Consider the following 22,256-nt stretch of genomic DNA (forward strand, 5'->3'; position numbering starts at 1 on the left):
TAATTGTTTTATTTCGTTTGCAACAGCTCTTAACAGTACACGATAAATCACACAGTTCAGTTGCTTAATTTGTTATTTGTTGTTGTTGTTGTTGTGGTGGTGGTGGTTTATGGATCTGTGCTGCCCGTGAACGACCCCCTGGTCCGTTGAAATGTTCACTGGAAGCTTTACAGTCTTGTTTAGCCAGTTATGCATAATATCTGCTTGTGTTTTGCAAGGAAAGCAACTCGATCCCAATACAAGCGAGTGTCGACATGTTCGCTATGAAGGCGTAGTTCTGACGCTTCCCGGACGTGAATGTTGCGTGCCGTTCTTTGCCTCGCACATCCATGGAATATATTGACCCAATATTGTTGTGTCAACAATAATGAATGTGTTAGGGCCGCTATTTAAGGTATAGAAATCGTTTGCGCCACCAATCTGTGAATCGTGTAAACTTTGTTCTCTGTGTGGTCGTATTCTAATTTTTTGTGTATCGTGTTTTCTGGGGTGGAAACTGAAGACAAGCACAGCATCTGTCTAAACGAGCGTGGGAAACCGCCTAAAAATCACCCTCAAGTTGGTCGGTGCTCCAGCCACAGCCGCATTGATTCAATCCGAGTCTTGCTGCTTATTTTTCTGTCTCGAAAGGTAGCGCGTTGCGCATTACGCTGTTCGAGCAGGTTTCTCGACTAAGTGTTTTTTTTTTTAAATATGGCGGTTTCTGACTCAGGGTAAGTCCATGGCCAAGTGCTCCGAAGACAGAGCTAGCAGTCATTTCAAAGTCTTGTTGTGACATGTCGATGAAACCAGATTTGCTGCCATTGCTGTTTTATGCAGGTTGTACATTCCTCCAGTTTCCTCATTCGAGCCATATTAAAGACATTCTCGGAAACGTTTCAAACCAGAGCACTTTCTCGAGGAATCAGATTCGGTTCTCAAGTAGGTCCAGCAAATCATAGATCCCTGCCACTTGAGAAGAAGTTGACCCAAAAGTAATAGAAAAGCAAACAGTATTCGAAAAGCATTGCCATTGCATTTGTGATTTTCACAACAATGCACGAAATACTACTGATTTTCTTAACAAGAAAAAATTGGCAGAAAATTTATATTGTTACTGAAAGTTGTGCTGTTGTGGTCTCTGAGCTGCTGTCCGTTATCATTTGCACAGATTTGGTGACTGTCGCTCTTCACACTGTAGATGTCTGCAAACATTATACACTGAGATGACAAAAGTCACGGAGTACCTTCTAATATCGTGTCGGACCTCCTTTTGCCCAGCGTAGTTCAGCAACGCATGGACACAACAAGTCGTTGGAAGTCCCCTGCATAAATACTGAGCCATGGTACCTCTATAGCCGACCATAACTGCGAAAGTGTTGCAGGTGTAGGATTCTGTGCATAAACTGACCTCTCGGTTACGTACCATAAATGTTCCCATGGGTAGCAAAATCATTCACTCAATTTGTCCAGAATGTTCTTCAAACCAATCGCGAACCATTATGGTTCGGAGACATGGTGCAGTGTCATCCATAAATATTCCATTGTTGTTTGGGAACATGCAGTCCATCAATGTCTGCAAATGGTGTTCAAGAAGCCGAACATAACCATTTCCAGTCAATGTTCCATGTAAACACAGCCCACACCACTATGGAGCCACCACCAGCTTGCAGAGTGCCTTGTTGACGTCTTGGGTCCGTGGCTTCGTGGGCTCTGCGCCACACTCGAACCCTACTCTCAGATCTTACCAACTGAAATCGGGACTTATATGACCAGGCCACGGTTTTCCAGTCGTCTAGTGTTCAGCCGATATGGCCACGACCCCAGGAGAGGCGCTGTAGGCGATGATGTGCTGTTAGCAAAGGCACTCGTGTTGGTGGTCTGCTGCCATAGCCCATTCACGCCAGATTTTGCCGCGCTGTCCTATCGGATACGTTCGTCGTACGTTTCACATGGATTTCTGCGGTTATTTCACGCACTGTTGCTTGTCTGTTAGCACTGACAACTCTACCCAAACGCCGCTGCTCTCGGTCGTTAAGTGACGGCCGTCGGCCACTGCGTTGTCCATGGTAGGAAGTAATGCCTGAAATTTGGAATTCTCGCCACAGTCTTGACAGTGTGGATCTCGGAATACTGAATTCCCTAACGATTTCTAAAATGAAATGTTCCAAGCGTCTAGTTCCAACTACCATTCCGCATTCAAAGTCTGTTTATTCTTTGCCGGCCAGGGTGGCCGAGCGGTTCTAGGCGCTACAGTCTGGAACCGCGCGACCGCTACGGTCGCAGGTTCGAATCCCGCCTCGGGCATGGATGTGTGTGATGTCCTTAGGTTAGTTAGGTTTAAGTAGTTCTAAGTTCTAGGGGACTCATGACCTCAGCAGTTAAGTCCCATAGTGCTCAGAGCCATTTGAACAATTTTTTGTTTGTTTGTTAATTCTTGTCCTGCGTCTATAATCACGTTGGAAACATTTTCACATGAATCACCTGAGTACAAATAACAGCTCCGCCAGTGTACTGCCCGTTTATACTTTGCGTACGCGATAGTACCGCCATTTGTATATGTGCACAACGCTGTCCCATGACTTTAGTTACCTTAGTTTACAATGCAACTTTTGCACCTAAGGACATATTTTGTGCAGCACTAAATACTGACATTGTACTTCAGAATTTAACGTTTGTTCGCGCGAATTAAATAAAGTTGTTGAGGTAAGGCATGTTATCTTCGCGAGATAAGACTCTTGAAGTGAAGTTGGATTATCAGAACTTCGAGCGCGTTCAGCTTTGTACTACTATCGTTCAATGCGGCATATTAGATGTAAAAACCCAACCGGATGTCTTGTTTCTTGTTGAAAGCTATGATACATAAGTTTGCAGCGCAGACTCTTTGGAAGCCTGTGCAGGAACTGGAAGACTCGAAACACCTGTTGAAGTTGTATACGAAGCAAAACATGTGGTCGACACGCAAGCGGCGGCTTGTCTGCCCGTCTGCCGCAAGTGACATTTTCAGAGTTTTGTTTCAGCTTTTCTTTGTCAACCACAACACTTTCATTCTCTCAGAATGGTCTCTTTGCCGATGGTCAGACCAAGCTGTTGCGGTGTTCCTGGCAGGAAATCCCAAGAAGATCGTCACGACATGGTGTGACAAGCGGAAAAGAGACCATTATGAGAGAACGAAAGGAATACGGGCACCAAAAAAATGTTAAAATAAAACTCTGGGAATGTCCCTTGCTGTACATCGCATGGTCCAGTAGGGCTCCAACGTGAATAACAATGGAACTGAAGCAGAAGAAATGAAATTTCTAAGAGGAGTGAAGGGCTGCACAAGATTTTGTAGGTTAAGAAACGAAGTATGTGAGAAAATCAAGTATAATCGACAGAACTGGCTAGGTCATCTACAAAGAATGCCAGATTCGAGACTACCAAATCAAACCTTATATTTCAGATATTTAGGCACGAGATCCGTAGGAAGGCCAAGAAAAAGATGGTTGGATACGCGCGTAGATCGGTGGCTTCCAAACTTTCAGTGCATCTCGAGTACTACCTACAACTCCTTCTCAGAAAACAAAGCTAACTATCCATATTGGGGGCAGACATTTGTTACACAACTTGTTTCCTCTGCACCACTCCTCTCCCTAGCGACACTCTCTACATCTACGCCATGAGTTCCGATTTAAAATCAAACAAATTAAAATGTGTGCACTATTCTTGAACATGCTGTTTGTAAATCAGTTGACTGCTGGACCCCTTATTGCTGAACTGCAGAAACGGGGAGATTCAGACTACCAATCCTTTGTGTTTGACCACTGCCACTAATAACAGTAATAATAATAATAATAACAATAATAATAATAGCAATAATTAGTGTAGCGGCTACAACAGTGTAGTAGTTATCGCAAGAATACTGTTTTTGTTTTGCTGTCAATTAATCGTTTAATGTTACGAAGTGAATGATGAAGCTATTTCGGAGACGGCATTTTCATGAAATATTTCTCCATACGGCAAAGAAACTGGTATAGGCCTGCTTATTCAAATACAGAGATATATAAACAGCCAGAATAGGGCACTGCGGTCGGCAACGACTATATAAGACAACAAGTGTCTGGCGCAGTTCTTAGATCGGTTACTGCTGCTATAAAGGCAGGTTATCAAGATTTAAGTGAGTTTGAATGTGGTGTTATAGTCGCCGCACGAGCGATGGAACACAGCATCTCCAAGGTAGCAATGAAGTGGGGGTTTTCCCGTACGACCAAATACGAGTGTACCTTGAATATCAGGAATCCCGTAAAACATCAAATCTCCGACATCGCTGACGCCGAAAAAAGATCCTGCACGAACGGGACCAACGACGACTGAAGACAATCTTTCAACGTGACAGAAGTGCAACACTTCCGCAAGCTGCTGCAGATTTCAGTGCTGGGCCATCAACAAGTATCAGCGTGCGAACCATACAACGGAACATCATCGATATGGGCTTTCGGGAGCGAAGGCCCACCCGTTTACCCTTGATAACTGCACGACACAAGGCCTTACGCCTCGCCTGGGCCCGTAAACACCGACATCGATCTGTTGATGACTAGAAACATGTTGCCTGGTCGAAGAAGTCTCGTTTCAAATTGTATCGAGCAGATGGACGTGTACGGGTATGGAGACAACCTCATGAATCCATGGACGCTGCATGTCAGCAGGGGATTGTTCAAGCTGGTGGAGGCTCTGTAATGGTGTGGAGCGTGTGCAGTTGGAGTGATGTGGGACCCCTGATGCGTCTAGATACGACTCTGACAGGTGACACTTACGTAAGCATCCTGTCTGATCACCTGCATCCATTCATGTCCATTGTGCATTCCGACAGATTTGAGCAATTCCAGCAGGACAATGCGACATCCCACACCCCCAGAATTGCTATAGAGTGGCTCACGAACACTCTTCTGAGTGCAAACACTTCCACTGGCAACCAAACACCCCAGACCTGAACGTTATTGAGCATATCTGGGATGCCTTGCAACTGCTGTTCAGGAGAGATCCACGCCCTCGTACTCTTACATATTTATGGACAGCACTGTAGGGTTCATGGTGTCAGTTCCCTCCAGCACTTCTTCAGACATTAGTCGAGTCCATGCTACGTCATGTTGCGGCAGTTCTGCGTGCTCGCGGGGGCCCTAAACGATATTAGGCAGGTGTACCAGTTGCTTTGGCTCTTCAGTGTATATATCTCAATTTTACTGTTAAATGCATGGTACAGAGTATGCGTGTATTGGATAGAGTATGTGAGGAAGATGTTCATACATTCGTTTCACAACCTTACACTCCACCACATTGTGTCATAAGTTAATGCTAGTATTTAAAAAAAAAAAGTAATTATTGCTAACATATGTAGCCAGTGTTACTGTCTTTTCCAAACAATGATAGCAGTAATATTCTTTTAAAATCAAGATAGTTTCCTGACCGAAACGCGATTCAATCCTTTTGATTCTACCCCTCAAACAACTACATTTCCCCCGCCCCCAAATTGGATAATGACACCCAGGTTTGAAATCACTGGCCTAGACCATGATGAAATAATAATAATGATAATAATAATAATAACTGTAACTGATGCTGATGAAAGAAGTTGCAACCTTCGGTGCTTTCATCCTCTTCGTTTTTCTGCTAAAAATATGCGCGGGTCAGTCACGAAGTAACTTACAATGTGGACAATGGGAGCCTCTCTTCCCGCTCCACATCGCCACAGTTGACGCTGAGAGAGATGTGGGAATTGCACACATATTTCAGTCCCCCGTCACACTCGTATGTTCAAGTGTTCCCCGCAGTCGGGAAAGTGAAGAATCATTTTTTGGTATGCTCGGGTAGCTTTCTAGCATCGGCTTTCTCTCACGCACGGGTAGATTACGCGCGTCTCGGCGGGGAGGGTTGGCTGTCCCGTCCCTCCAGTCGCGAGCCGCGCGCGCCGCCGCCACGTCGTTCTCAGCTGCCGTGCGGTGGCGCCACTTTTGCACGGCATATCGCTTGGCCTTGGCAATGGCCCGCGAGTTGTGACTGGGCAGGAAGACGGGTACCGCTTCGCCACTATAGCTAATGAAGTGACGGCCCGTGCAAAAAGGGAGCATCGGCACGCCGAGGTGCTAGTGCGGGAGAACCAGCAGCGCCGAACAAGTAAGTCAGCACTCAGCTGCAGTTGTAGCTCGAGCTAACGCGCCGCCTCCTCGCCCGTCGCGAGATCCTGCACTTGGCTTACCGCTGCTAACCGAAGGTCGCAACTCGTTTCATCGAACTTATCATGTCGCAACCTTAGGTAACTCTTCTGCGTTACTAGTTTGCACCTCTGAAGTCTCTGCTGTAGTGCCCATTTCTTTTTTTACATTATTTGATCATATCGTCTTCCTATGGGCTACGATTCCACAATTGCCTTCACTTTGTGAGTTCATTTCTCTGTCGCTAGTATTCCTTCGTTCTGTTACTCCTTGTTCGCTCTTCTTCTGAGGACGCTCTTCGCGTTTTTCTTGCTTTCTGGTGGTTAGATTCACCACTTCCATTATTTTTGTTCTGAACCTCTTTCCTTTTCCTAAATTTTTCTTTACTCATCCCACACTTTCCTAGATCCTGACATACTCCTTTCACACATGGGATTTGAGTCTTTCTGTTCTATAGGAAAGTCAATATCGTAGTTGCAACCTTTTCGGCTTTCATTCTTTTAATGCGTCCGTAGAAAGTCAGCCTTCTTTTTTTTTATTGTGGTTGAGATTTGTTTCAGATTTTTCATATGATTCCATGTTTGCTCTCAAATGAAATGCAAACTCATCTGCTGTTACATGTTTTGGCCCCCACGTCTTCCTTACAAATTTCTTTTCTTCTCTATTTCTTAGGGCCTGTTCCTGGCAATTGTCTCTGCTGTCTATAAACATTCAGGTTTATCTATGGTGCTGCAGTGTCTAAATTTGGCGTGATAATACAGGCATTTGTATTTCTAAGTGTTCTGGCGTAGTTCGAATGCTGTGTCTGTCTTTCTGGCTCTTTCTTCGATTGCTGCCTTCTCATTGTTGATTGGGGCGAGAATCTCGCCTATGTACTTCTGTATTCTTTTGATTTCACGGCACACTGTTTTCATTGTCCGCGCTGGATCTTTTGCAGCTATATTCGTGTACTCGTCTTGTTAAAACAAATTTGCAACTCTGCCTTCTCTGCTGATTCTTTTAGGACTTCTATTTGTTTGGTTGCAAAGTCCAGATTTTCCGCAATAATACTAGATCATGCCCGGAAGTGAGGCATTCAAAATTAAAGCCAGTCTTTTGATAACGTAATTGGATTAAGTTTGGGATATTGTGTCGCCTCATTTCTTTCCGCCATTCTTGGATTACCTTTTCAACGATACAATTAAATAGAACTACTTGTCTTATTCCTGTTTTGATTTCAGCTTGTTCAGCTAGTTCTCCCAAGAATGTACCTTGTTTCCACAACGCAATTTTCACTTTGCAGCAGAGTGTGCGCTGATATGAGCAAAGGCAAAGGCCCCAAGTTCGAGTCTCGGTCCAGCACACAGTTTTAATCTGCCAGGAAGTGCCAATTTACCTTGTGATTGTCTTCGTCAGAGTTTGTTGTACAGATATTCTTGTCTTGTTATCTATTCGAAACTCTTTCACTACTTCTATAAATGTGTCTCTGTCTATAGTCACACGTGTTGTTAATATCAACAAATGTCAAGATCACCTTCTTATCTCCATCTACCATTTTTGGTTTTGATCGTGGTCGAAATGTTGAAGATCTGTTCTGCGCATGACGGTCCTTTCCTGAATCCTGTTTGGTAGTCTCCTAGTTGCAGATTTCTGTGACGATTATATTCCGTAGTGCTTTTGAGAGTATCTTGTATGCAGCTGGAAGAAGTGATAGGTCTCTGTAGTTAAGATTTGTTTACTTCCCTTTCTTGAGTAACTGGTGAATGATTGTGTCAGCTCAAGAATATGGGTTTTTTCTGGGTTCCAAACCGCCAATCTAGTATTGTCAGTACAGGGTGTAAAACAGGACATTTTGTACTTACATGTTTTGTATGTGACATACCACTGAAAACTTTATAATTTTAACTGGTGCATAAACTATAAATTATGACTTCCTTTGTATAAAATAGCCGGCCGCGGTGGCCGTGCGGTTCTAGGCACTTCAGTCCGGAACCGCGTGACTGCTACGGTCGCAGGTTCGAATCCTGCCTCGGGCATGGATGTGTGTGATGTCCTTAGGTTAGTTAGGTTTAAGTAGTTATAAGTTCTAGGGGACTGATGACCTCAGAAGTTACCTCAGAAGTTAAGTCCCATAGTGCTCAGAGCCATTTGAACCATTTGTATAAAATATGTAGCAGTCAAATTTACAATTTTTTACTAACAATGTACACCCCCCCCCCCCCCCCCCCCTTAGTGCTGTAGAGTTAAAGATACGCCTCGAAAGGTTGAGCTTAATTACACAGCCGACGCGGCTTATCCCAAATTGTCTTTTATACGATGATGCCACAGCGAAAGATATTATGGTCACATCACGACAGAGCCGTGGCATTTTTCTTAACACTCACTTTATTTCTACAGCTCGGTTACCCCTTTTAAAGCCATTGGTAGGTGTGACGTGCTTCGAAAAGATTTATTCGATTTCACAACGCTATATCTACTCAATGTATGAAGATAGAAACTTGACGTGAAATTTAACTTACGCATAGGACAACGAAGTTTTTATTTTCAAGAGAACCATTAGATTTTACAAGGGTTTATCTTTTACATACATGCGCACACAATCTTGTGAAATCAGCTGAATCTATTTGATACACCCTGTAGTTTTCATAGATATCTGACTGTGACTTTCAGAAATCTTAATGTTATTCTGGCAGCAATACTAATCTGTTCGTTTGACGTGCTCCAGCATTTTCACGACTTCGGTTGTCTTTAACGCTAGGACACTAAAGGGGAGAAAATGATGTATTGTTACTAAACCATCGTAAATTTTACTGCTCCGTATTTTATTCATATAAAGCCATAATATATAGTTTATTAACTAGTATGTCACATACAAAATAAATAGAAAATGTCCTGTTTCACATCCTGTACTGACAATCCAGATTGGCGAGAATCGCTAATTGGTACCAACCGCAATCGTAAACTCTACGAGGGTTTAGTAATCTAGGTTTCATGACTTCGCCAGCGACAGGTGTTAAAAACTATTGTATCTCGTGTGAAGATGAGATTTAATAGATTGGTCGTGGTGCGACAGACCTGAAAAGAAAACAACCGTAAAATACAGACCACTGATGTGCCACATGCATGGCAATGTTACGCGAAGCCTGACTTGCATCGGTCAAGGACTTCCCAGAGTAACTTGTCGAATGACGCGTTAATGCCGGTCAGGAGGTTCGTCCGGTGATGTGACGCCACATCACTTCGAAGAGTGTTTGTGTTTATTATGAAATGTTACTTCTCACATAAATAATGTAAGATTGTACAAAATGCGTTTGAAACAATACTTCCTGAGTCATCAGTCAGTAACGTACAAACACTATCCGAGTAAAGATCGGACTTTTTGTATGAGTGCACTGAGTTTGTGACGAGTTGTAAATGGAATAAGATGTTTCGTCTGCCAGTGGCATGTGCTGTATTGGCACCCGAATCCCGTTTTGCATACAGTTTTAATCATTTTGGCAACTGTAAAGACCTATTAAGGCTGAAAATGAGTTTGTTTGCCTCTTCCATCTGGCTTACTTGACTGATGGGAGGCTGGATGGCACATCGTTTCGTGAACCGAACATAACATGCGATACTGGAACATAAGAAAAATTCTTACTCAGTCCAGTGGACAGCACAGCTCTAAAACACGAGACTGTTACTTAGGAGGAATCTGGTTCATGCACCATTCATACTAATGGTTTTTTTCCCATTATCGTAAATCGTAAGATTTTTGCCGGTTGGAGTGTTTCCTGCCTTGCAATAACTCTCATCATATGTCTCGCTTAGGTTTCCATAAGCAAGATACCACCAGCCAGGTTAGGCCCAATTGTGTTCTCCAATGTATGGTTTACCAGACAGGTTTTAGGTGCCAAGACGCCTTTAGTTCCATAGCTGTCACTTCGTTAGATAAAGTATTATACCTCCAAATGAAATACGATCTACCACGCTTTTACAAAGATAGCTGATTCCTTTGAAATGGACGAGACCGATTTCCTTCCCCATTCTCTTCCACCCAAGCTTGTATTCCATCTCTAAGGACTACGTCGTCTACAGAGCGTTAAGCCTTAATCGTCCTTTTAAATCTGAGACTGGACCCCGCAAGTCAAGTTTTTTTTTTTTTTTTTTTTTTTTTTTGCAGCCAGTTCTTTACATGTGAGGAAGAACGCCTAGGGCTCCGTCCAATGCTTTTCTCATCCAACAACCTATACCACTTGTACGCAGTCCTCTCCCTGTGCAGCGTTGCAGCTTGATGGCTCAGTCAATGTAATCATATAGTACGATGCAAAGGTCTCAAGCTTAAAGCGAAGTCGGGTTTTATGGCTCTTTTATGGTATTTCCGGCGTTTTTTACAACCCCCCCCCCCCCCCCCACACACACACGCTACAGACAAGTCGTTAAATCCGAAAAAGAGAATGGTTCGACCTATCATCATTTGACATGTCATTTTCACCGGCGTGTAACTTAATCAGAATCCGATCTGAAAAAGTTTAACTGCCAACATGAACTGGTTTGTAGAGCGAAGCACTGAATCCGTCGAGCCGGCCGAAGTGGCCGTGCGGTTAAAGGCGCTGCAGTCTGGAACCGCGTGACCGCTACGGTCGCAGGTTCGAATCCTGCCTCGGGTATGGATGTTTGTGATGTCCTTAGGTTAGTTAGGTTTAACTAGTTCTAAGTTCTAGGGGACTAATGACCTCAGCAGTTGAGTCCCATGGTGCTCAGAACCATTTTTTGAATCCGTCGACTGGAAAAAATTATACCGTATTTAAATTTGCAAAAACAAACTGTTTCTCTGTTACAATTAGTTCACAATGCTGTAAAGTGTGTTCGTATCGTTCTGGATTTAGAATTTCCTTAAGCAAAATAAGAGGATCACTCCCTAACCACGAAAAACACCTCCATATCATACCATCACCTGCGCCAGACTTCACTGCCCTCGAGGCATTCGCCAAACCGAAACCGATCCATCGGATTGCCTCAGGTTATACTGTGATTCGTCTCCTCAAATCTCTCGTTTCCAACCATCCACTGTCAAATGGCGTCGCTCTTTACATCACCTCAACTGTCACTTAGCATTTGCTACTGAAATGTATTGCTTACGAGGGACTGCTCCACCATTGTATCCCATTCTTTTAACTCCATACGCACAGTCATTGTGCTAGCTGGAATGCTGGTAGCACTTTGACACTCCTTCCGATGATCTCACGCAACTTTTTACAACGACCCTCGTCAGATCCCTGTACCTCAGTATATGATGTTTGCCTTACTTTTATGTAGATGTGGTTGTTCCTTCGTGTTTCCACATCACAGTCACATCACCAGAAGTTGACTTGGGCATTCTTAGAAGAACTGAAATGTCCCTAATGGATTTATTACTCAGGTGACATCCAATGATTGGTCCACGTACGAACGACCCGTTCTGCTCTTACTGCTTCTCTACTGACAACACAGTAGTCCCCAGCTCTTTTTGTACTGGCGGGTTCGCTTCTCGTGACATCTAGTAGTCAATTCCGAAATTACATAGGGGTTTCCATATACTTTTGACCAGATAGTGTATAAGAAACCTCTTTCTCAATAATCTTCTAAGCACAAAATATTTCTGCGCAGAGCCACCTGCGTAATGGAAGAAAAAGGCAACTTGTACATTCAGTGCTGTTTAGTAGAACACGCTAAGTCCCCAGTGATGAAAGGGACAATGTGGCTTGTGTACGCTGTTCAGACTGTCAACATAGAAGAGCCAAAGAAACTGGTACACCTGTCTAATATCGTGTAGGGCCCCCGTGAGCACGCAGAAGTGCCGCAACACGACGTGGCATGGACTCGACTATGTCTGGAGTAATGCTGAAGGGAATTGACACCATGAATCTGCAGGGCTGTCCATAAGTCCGTAAGAGTACGAGGGGGTGGAGATCTCTTCTGAACAGCACGTTGCAGTGCATCCCAGTTATGCTCATGTCTGGGGAGTTTGGTTGCCAGCGGAAGTGTTTACACTAGAAGAGTGTTCCCGGGGCCACATTGTAGCAGTTTCGGACGTGTGGGATGTCGCATTGTCCTGCTGGAATTGCTCAAGTCCTTCGAGATGCACAATGGACATGAATGGATGCAGGTGATCAGACAGAATGTTTACGTACATGTTACCTGTCAGAGTCGTATCTAGAAATATCCGGGGTCCCACATCACTCCGACTGCACACGCTCCACACCATTACAGAGCCTCCACCAGCTTGAACAGTCCCCTGCTGACATGCAGCGTCCATGGATTCATGAGGTTGTCTCCATACCCGTACACGTCCATCTGCTCGATACAATTTGAAACCAGACACGTCCGACCAGGCAACATGTTTCCAGTCATCAATAGACCACTGTCGGTGTTGACGGGCCCAGGCGAGGCGTAAAGCTTTGTGTCGCGTAGTCATCACGGGTACACAGTGGGCTTTCGGCTCCTTAACCCCATATCGATGATGTTCCGTTGAATGGTTCGCACGGTGATACTTGTTGATGGCCCAGCACTGAAATCTGCAGCAGTTTGCAGAAGTATTGCACTTATGACACGTTGAACGATTGTCTTCAGTCGTCGTTGGTCCCATTCTTGCAGGATCTTTTTTCGGCGTCAGCAATGTCGGAGATTTGATATTTTACGGGATTCCTGATATTCACGGTACACTCGTGAAATGGTCGTACGTGCGGGAAAAACCCCCACTTCTTTGCTTCCTCGGAGATGCCGTGTTCCATCGCTCGTGCGCCGTCTATAACATCACGTTCAAACACACTTCAATCTTGATAACCTGCCATTGTAGCAGCAGTAACCGTTCTAAGAACTGCGCCATACACTTGTTGTCTCATATAGGCGTTGCCGAAGGCAGCGCCGTATTCTGCCTTTTCATATATCTCTGTATTTGAATACACATGCCTTGGCGCTGCAGTGTATAACGCGGCATAATTTAAAGCTTTGACCGAGCGCGCAATGTCCTTTATGTGAAGAACGGTTGTCAGCACGGGAAGTTGCCTGTCATCTTTACCTAGACCACAGTGACATCATTCGAACATTCAGCTGCTATCCTGATACACATAACATTGTTGATCCGCCACATAGCGATCGCGTGCAGTCAACAACACCAAAGATTGCAACAGACCTGCGCGCTGAAGCAGCGTGGAATGCTTAGACTCAGTCCGCATCCGTCTCTAAACGATCAGTTTGGTATCTACGCGTCAGTTACGAGTAGAAGTCAGAACTGTGAATATCAAATAATTACCAGAAATTAAAAGAAATAAAGTCACACCGAGTCTTAACATTTGCTTTCAATTTTATCAGAGCCTCAGGCCCGTTCTTCACGGGGAGTGCTCTCTCTACTCTCTTTTAGTCCTCTACCGTTAGAGGGGGAGTTGGTGGAGGTTGTTGTCGCCTTTGGACATTTCCTCCTCTTTTCTGTGTGTTGTTTTTGTTACTGTGCTGTTGTAGGTTGCTGTTTTTTGAGAGGTGTTGGTTGTTCTGTTTGTGCTACTGCTGGAGTAGCGACTTGGGTCTTGCATATCTGCCCCTGTGGTGTTCATATTGCCCAAGGGTGTTTATTAAGTCGTTTTCTGATTTCCGCGCCGTGGCGTAGAACGCTTCTGCCAGGGCACGGAATCGTGTTGAGAGTGGCTCTATGTCTGCGGCTTCATGCAGATCTGCCGTGGGGAAGCGCATGGGGACGTGTAAGGCCCGTCTTAACGCTCTATTTTGGACCTTCTGTAAGCGGTCTATCGTCGATCTGGCTGCATAGTCCCCATACAGGGCACGCATATTCCAGTATCGGTCGAATTAGACTTCGATAGATCGCTACTCCTGTTGCGGGGTCGAGGGAACTGGTGCTGTTCAAGACAGGGTACAGAATCTGCATCCTGGCGTGAGCCTTTCTGCGAAGTTCCTCTATGTGACACTTCCATGTCAGGCGTCTGTCAAGTGTGACGCCGAGGTACTTCGCAGAATTTCTCCATGGCAAGTTCTGCCCCTGCAATCGCAGCAGTTGGTATGGTCTTCTTGGGGGTCGGCGTTTCCCATATCGTCTGGTGAGCAGCATGGCTTGTGTCTTCTCAGAATTTATTGAGATGCGCCACTGCTTGGCCCAGTTTTCCGTCCTGTTTAGGGCGGTTTGCAGACGCCTTGTAGCCAGGTTCCTGTTTGTCGAGCAGGAGAAGAATGCAGTGTCGTCTGCGTATTGTGCAGTGTGTACATGCTGAGTCGTAGGGATGTCAGCAGTGTAGACACTGTAGAGGACGGGTCCCAGGACCGAGCCCTGGGGCACGCCTGCACTGATTCTTCTCCTGGTCGATAGGGATCCATCGATCTTGACTGAGAAAGTCCTACCGGAGAGATAGTTTTTAACGATTTTGACGATCTTTCCGGGGAAGCCTAGGGTGTACATCTTGTGTAGTATTCCGGTGTGCCAGACTGAGTCAAAGGCTTTTGCTACGTCTAACAAGACAAGCCCGCAGTAGCCCTTTCGGTTGAAGCTGTCCGTGGCTGCTTCAACCACCCTCATGATTTGCTGGGGGGCGGAGTGTCTTTGCCTAAATCCGAATTGGAATTTCGGCAGTATCTGCTCTCTTGTGATATGGTCCTGTATGGGGGTCAGTAGGAGGCGCTCGTAAAGTTTACTGAGGGTGGGCAGTAGACTAATTGGTCTATAATGTTGCGGGAACACCGGGTCTTTTCCTGGTTTCGCGATCGCAATGACTTCTGCGTGCTTCCATTGCGCCGGGAATTTTTGTGATCGCGTCAGTTCATTAACTATATCTGTGAGGTGGGTGATTGCCAGAGGCGGGAGGAGTTTCAGCAATTCATTTGTGACCTGGTCGTGACCCGGGGTTTTCCTGGTGGGCAGGGACTTGATGCAGCGCGCCACATCTTCAGTACTGAAGAGTGGCGTGTAGTCATCTTCGTCGTCTGCTTCCAGGAACACGGCCAGTTCTCTGCGGACTGTTGCGACGTGTTCTCTGTCCTGTTCTTCTGCTGGTCTGAACTGTTTTTCGAACACGTCAGCTAGTGCGTTAGCTTTGTCAATGGGGCTGAACTGCACGGGGAGTGCGAGGTTGCAAGATTACCCTCGATGCACCGGTTCCGCCGGCGTCTACCGTGTAGACGGGGCGACTTGCACAAGATTCCCGCATACAATCGTTTGTAGACGGAATAGGAGGGATTGTATTCTGACGCTTATGACGATGCTTGGCGCATGTGCAGACGGCCAAGTGGGGAGCCCAGCTGACAAACAGAGCTAAGTTCTTTGTGAATTGTGCAGCTGCTCTATGGAACGTCATTTGTTCGTCTGATGAGTAGTTCTGGTGAAACATGTGCTATTTTCGGTGGGCATTATTTAAAGCTATATCTCAGTTACAGGTGCATGTATAAACAGACTTTCATGGAAACTTGTTCACTATTCTGTTCTTGTTCTGTTATTGTTCTGAAAATATTTAAATGGCTTTTATAATGTGGATTTTTACATATGTGAGCGACTTAGTTTCATACAAACAGCAAGAAAATCATTAAATACAGCATCTATATTAACGACATAGGAGACAATCTGAGTAGCCGTCTTAGAGTTTTTGCAGATGATGCTGTCATTTACCGTCTTGTAAAGTCTTCAGATGATCAAAACGACTTGCAAAATGATTTAGATAAGATATCTGTATGCTGCGAAAAGTGGCAATTGACCCTGAATAAAGAAAAGTGTGAAGTTATTCACATGAGTACTAAAAGAAATCAGCTAAATTTCGATTACGCGATAAGTCACACAAATCTGAACGCTGTAAATTCGGCTAAATACTTAGGGATTACAATTACAAATAACCTAAATTGGAACGACCACATAGATAATATTGTGGGTCGAGCAAACCAAAGACTGCGATTCATTGGCAGAACACTTAGAAGGTGCAACAGGTCTACTAAAGAGACTGCTTACACCACGCTTGTCCGCCCTATTCTGGAGTATTGCTGTGCGGTGTGGGATCCGCGTCAGATGGGAGTGACGGATGACATCGAAAAAGTACAAAGAAGGGCAGCTCGTTTCGTATTATCGCGAAATATGGGAGATAGTGTCACAGACATGATACGTGAATTGGAGTGGCAGTCATTAAAACAAAGGCGTTTTTCGTTGCGACGGGATCTTCTCAGGAAATTTCAATCACCAGTTTTCTCCGATTGCGAAAACATTCTGTTGGTACCCACCTACATAGGGAGAAATGATTATCACGATAAAATAAGAGAAATTAGGGCTCCCACAGAAAAATTTAAATGCTCGTTTATCCCGCTTGCCGTTCGAGAGTGGAAAGGTAGAGAGACAGCTTGAAGGTGGTTCATTGAACCCTCTGCCAGGCACTTTATTGTGAGTAGCAGGGTAATCACGTAGATATAGATGTAGACGGTGACCGTTTAAAGTACAAGTAAGTATAGTAATCTTACAAAAGGACATAAAATACCTGTAGTTGTTGTGGTCTTCAGTCCTGAGACTGGTTTGATGCAGCTCTCCATGCTACTCTATCCTGTGCAAGCTTCTTCATCTCCCAGTACCTACTGCAACCTACATCCTTCTGAATCTGTTTAGTGTATTCATCTCTTGGTCTCCCCCTGCGACTTTTACCCTCCACGCTGCCCTCCAACACTAAATTGGTGATCCCTTGATGCCTCAGAATAAGTCCTACGAACCGATCCCTTCATGTAGTTAGCTGTGCCACAAACTTCTCTTCTCCCCAATCCTATTCAATACCTCCTCATAAGTTATATGATCTACCCATCTAATCTTCAGCATTCTTCTGTAGCACCACATTTCGAAAGCTTCTGTTCTCTTCTTGTCCAAACTAGTTATCGTCCATGTTTCACTTCCATACATGGCTACACTCCATACAAATACTCTCAGAAACGACTTCCTGACACTTAAATCAATACCCGATGTTAACAAATTTCTCTTCTTCAGAAACGCTTTCCTTGCCATTGCCAGTCTACATTTTATATCCTCTCTACTTCGACCATTATCAGTTATTTTGCTCCCCAAATAGCAAAACTCCTTTACTACCTTAAGTGTCTCATTTCCTAATCTAATTCCCTCAGCATCTCCCGACTTAATTCGACTACATTCCATTATCCTCGTTTTGCTTTTGTTGATGTTCATCTTATACCCTCCTTTCAAGACACTGCCCATTCCGTTCAACTGCTCTTCCAAGTTCTTTGCTGTCTCTGACAGAATTACAATGTCATCGGCGAACCTCAAAGTTTTTATTTCTTCTCCATGGATTTCAATACCTACTCCGAATTTTTCTTTTGTTTCCTTCACTGCTTGCTCAACATACAGCTTGAATAACATCGGGGATAGGCTACAACCCTGTCTCACTCCCTTCCCAACCACTGCTTCCCTTTCGTGCCCCTCAACTCTTATAACTGCCATTTGGTTTCTGTACAAATTGTAAATAGCCTTTCGCTCCCTGTATTTTACCCCTGCCACCTTCAGAATTTGAAAGAGGGTATTTCAGTCAACATTGTCAAAAGCTTTCTCTAAGTCTACAAATGCTAGAAACGTAGGTTTGCCTTTCCTTAATCTAGCTTCTAAGATAGGTCGTAGGGTCAGTATTGCCTCACGTGTTCCAATATTTCTACGGAATCCAAACTGATCTTCCCCGAGGTCAGCTTCTACCAGTTTTTCCATTCGCCTGTAAAGAATACGCGTTAGTATTTTGCATCCGTGACTTAGTAAACTGATTGTTCGGTAATTTTCACATCTATCAGCACCTGCTTTCTTTGGGATCGGAATTATTATATTCTTCTTGAAGTCTGAGGGTATTTCGCCTGTTTCATACATCTTGCTCACCAGATGGTAGAGTTTTGTCAGGACTGGCTCTCCCAAGGCCGTCAGTAGTTCTAATGGAATGTTGTCTACTCCCGGGGCCTTGTTTCGTCTCAGGTGTTTCAGTGCTCTGTCAAACTCTTCACGCAGTATCGTATCTCCCATTTCATCTAAAATACCTAATAGTCTCGAAAAATGAACTGAAGCCGTCGATCCGCTTGCTGGAAGTTGACAACTGCAGCAGACATGCAGAGTAGACGAATAGACCCTACCGTGTGAACGCTTCTTTGTTGTTGGACGGCCTGTCGCGTGGAGCACTGACGTAGACGACGTCATTTTTGTTCGTGTCGCACATCCCGTAAAGACACAGTCTCCTTCGACGATCGTTGCAGTTATAGTAAAGCTGTCGCACTTTCTCGATCTTGTGCGCCTCTCGCCCTGAAACAGCTGGCTAGCGACATCCAGATGTGTCAGTCTCGTCCTTGAGTTCCCCTCGCCTATAAATACTGACGTTCATTTTTTTTTCACTTCCATTGTGAATCGGGTGCCAGAACTACACGATTTTAACTACGAGACAATGCAGACTGTCTATAGCAAACAACCCCGAAAAGAGGTATTTGTTAATATCTAATATAAATTAGGCTGGCAAAGGGGGGGGGGGGGAGGGTTTTTTCCGCCTGGGGACTGGATGTTGTGTTGTCCTCACAATCATCGACACGCAAGTTGCCCAACGTAGCGTCAAATTCAAAATACTTGCAACTCGGTAGCTGATCAAACCTACGACCACACCCGGCTCCTGATTAAGTGGGCAGTCTGTAACCACTTCTATTTCTTCGTGCTCCGGGCTTCGGGCTCTACCACACACTGTCAGGTGGCTTGCGGAATATTGATGCAAATGTATTGATGGAACGTAAACTCCAAACTGCCTTCCTTTGATTTCTAGCAAATTAAAACAACGTTAGCAGGACTCTCTAGCTGGCGCATCGCTGGTGTGCCGTGTCCTGCTTCTGTGCAGCCGAGTACTGGTTCTTCACAGAAAATGTAGAGTGAGTGCAGCTGGCGAAAGTCGCAGATTCCGGTTCGGCGTGCCCCTTTAATCTGCCTCAGTAATTCCTAACTGCGTTCCGTCTGCTGCTTCTGAAATACTTCTTCCATTAATAAATGTAAATGGTTTCATACTTCGAGTGCACTGTGTAGCGTAACGCAGAGGCGAAAATATTCCATGACGAAAACCACTACGAAAGGCAGGCTCGCACCAGGGAAGAGCAGAAGTCAGATTTCCATCCAGCCATTTGATTTGGGTTGGCTTTTTCGTATGTTGCCAAAGTCGCTCATAAGAATACCGCGATGGTTCCTAGAAATGTATCACACCCGAATATTTCTTTCGTACTGTCCACCTGAACTACCGATCCATCTTTAACGACTTTGGTTCTATGGGACGTTAAAAAGAGACGAAAAACGGACGATGAACAGCAAGATCGAAATTATTCTAGTGCTGTTTATCCGGCTAGCAGCTTATCTGTGCATAGTTCGGCTATTTTTGAACAAACAGAAAACGATGCCCGAAGTATTCTGCTATAGTTAGAACTAATATTATCATTTACGAGGGCAGTTCAATAAGTAATGCAACACATTTTTTTTCTCGGCCAATTTTGGTTGAAAAAACCGGAAATTTCTTGTGGAATATTTTCAAACATTCCCGCTTCGTCTCGTATAGTTTCATTGACTTCCGACAGGTGGCAGCGCTGTACGGAGCTGTTAAAATGGCGTCTGTAACGGATGTGCGTTGCAAACAACGGGCAGTGATCGAGTTTCTTTTGGCGGAAAACCAGGGCATCTCAGATATTCATAGGCGCTTGCAGAATGTCTACGGTGATCTGTCAGTGGACAAAAGCACAGTGAGTCGTTGGGCAAAGCGTGTGTCATCATCGCCGCAAGGTCAAGCAAGACTGACTGATCTCCCGCGTGCGGGCCGGCCGTGCACAGCTGTGACTCCTGTAATGGCGGAGCGTGCGAACACACTCGTTCGAGATGATCGACGGATCACCATCAAACAACTCAGTGCTCAACTTGACATCTCTGTTGGTAGTGCTGTTACAATTGTTCACCAGTTGGGATATTCAAAGGTTTGTTCCCGCTGGGTCCCTCGTTGTCTAACCGAACACCATAAAGAGCAAAGGAGAACCATCTGTGCGGAATTGCTTGCTCGTCATGTGGCTGAGGGTGACAATTTCTTGTCAAAGATTGTTACAGGCGATGAAATATGGGTTCATCACTTCGAACCTGAAACAAAACGGCAATCAATGGAGTGGCGCCACACCCACTCCCCTACCAAGAAAAAGTTTAAAGCCATACCCTCAGCCGGTAAAGTCATGGTTACAGTCTTCTGGGACGCTGAAGGGGTTATTCTGTTCGATGTCCTTCCCCACGGTCAAACGATCAACTCTTAAGTGTATTGTGCTACTCTTCAGAAATTGAAGAAACGACTTCAGCGTGTTCGTAGGCACAAAAATCAGAACGAACTTCTTCTTCTTCATGACAACGCAAGACCTCACACAAGTCTTCGCACCCGAGAGGAGCTCACAAAACTTCAGTGGACTGTTCTTCCTCATGCACCCTACAGCCCCGATCTCGCACCGTCGGATTTCCATATGTTTGGCCCAATGAAGGACGCAATCCGTGGGAGGCACTACGCGGATGATGAAGAAGTTATTGATGCAGTACGACGTTGGCTCCGACATCGACCAGTGGAATGGTACCGTGCAGGCATACAAGCCCTCATTTCAAGGTGGCGTAAGGCCGTAGCATTGAATGGAGATTACGTTGAAAAATAGTGTTGTGTAGCTAAAAGATTGGGGAATAACCTGGTGTATTTCAATGCTGAATAAAACAACCCCTGTTTCAGAAAAAAAATGTGTTGCATTACTTATTGAACCGCCCTCGTAAAATACAGATTCCTGAATGTGAACACGTAGATGACGAAAACATCCGTTAGTAGTTGAATAACGATGCCCATGTAGCGACATTGGACCAGCTAAGTGATGTCGAAGTAATAAACAAAATGTGTTCGATAGAAAAATAGACCGATCGATGAAACCGTTGTCACGCGCCTTGAGCCATTAAAATTGCTACACCACGAAGATGACGTTCTACAGTCGCGAAATTTAACCGACAGGAAGAAGATGCTTTGATATGCAAATGATTAGCTTTTCAGAGCATTCACACAAGGTTGGCGCCCGTGGCGACACCTACAACGTGCTGACATGAGGAAAGTTTCCAACCGATTTCTCATACACAAACAGCAGTTGACCGGCGTTGCCTGGTGAAACGTTGTTGTGATGCCTCGTGTAAGGAGCAGAAATGCGTACCATCACGTTTCCAACTTTGATAAAGGTCGGATTGTAGCCTATCGCGATTGCGGTTTATCGTATCGCGACACTGCTGCTCGCGTTGGTCGAGATCCAATGACTGTTAGCAGAATATGGAATCGGTGGTTTCAGGAGGGTAATACGGAACGCCTTGCTGGATCCCAACGGCCTCGTATCACTAGCAGTCGAGATGACAGGCATCTTATCCGCATGGCTGTATCGGATCGTACAGCCACGTCTCGATCCCTGAGTCAACAGATGGGGACGTTTGCAAGACAACAACCATCTGCACGAACAGTTCGACGACGTTTGCAGCAGCATGGACTATCAGCTCGAAGACCGTGGCTGCGGTTACCCTTGACGCTGCATCACAGACAGCAGCGCCTGCGATGGTGTACTCGACGACGAACCTGGGTGCACGAATGGCAAAACGTCATTTTTTCGGATGAATCCAGGTTCTGTTTACAGCATCATGATGGTCGCATCCGTGTTTGGCGACATCGTGGTGAACGCACATTGGAAGCGTGTATTCGTCATCGCCATACTGGCATATCACCCGCCGTGATGTTATGGGGTGCCATTGGTTACACGTCTCGGTCACCTCTTGTTCGCATTGACAGCATTTTGAACAGTGGGCGTTACATTTCAGATGTGTTACGAACCCGTGGCTCTACCCTTCATTCGATCCCTGCGAAACCCTACATTTCAGCAGGATAATGCACGTTCGCATGTTGCAGGTTCTGTACGGGCCTTTCTGGATACAGAAAATGTTCGACTGCTGCCCTGGCCAGCACATTCTCCAGATCTCTCACCAACTGAAAACGTCTGGTCAATGGTGGCCGAGCAACTGGCTCGTCACAATACGCCAGTCACCACTCTTGATGAACTGTGGTATCGTGTTGAAGCTGC

The 22,256-nt window shown here is 45.1% G+C and overlaps 1 protein-coding gene across 3 annotated transcripts in view; it reads left to right on the plus strand.

The window, feature by feature from the left end:
- LOC126248736 (glucose-6-phosphate 1-dehydrogenase) overlaps window positions 1-22,256 on the plus strand; it is a 312,938-nt gene that overhangs the window by 170,433 nt on the left and 120,249 nt on the right. The window contains exon 1 of one of the 3 annotated variants that reach the window (XM_049950058.1): window positions 5,982-6,129. The exons of the other annotated variants lie outside the window; for them this stretch is intronic. The gene's annotated coding sequence lies outside the window, so the exon portion shown is untranslated. Of the gene's footprint in view, window positions 1-5,981; window positions 6,130-22,256 lie in introns of those variants that run through there. 3 annotated transcript variants of the gene reach the window in all.

This window comes from Schistocerca nitens, chromosome 3, assembly GCF_023898315.1.
Source record: "Schistocerca nitens isolate TAMUIC-IGC-003100 chromosome 3, iqSchNite1.1, whole genome shotgun sequence".
Taxonomy (NCBI): Eukaryota; Metazoa; Arthropoda; class Insecta; order Orthoptera; family Acrididae; genus Schistocerca; species Schistocerca nitens.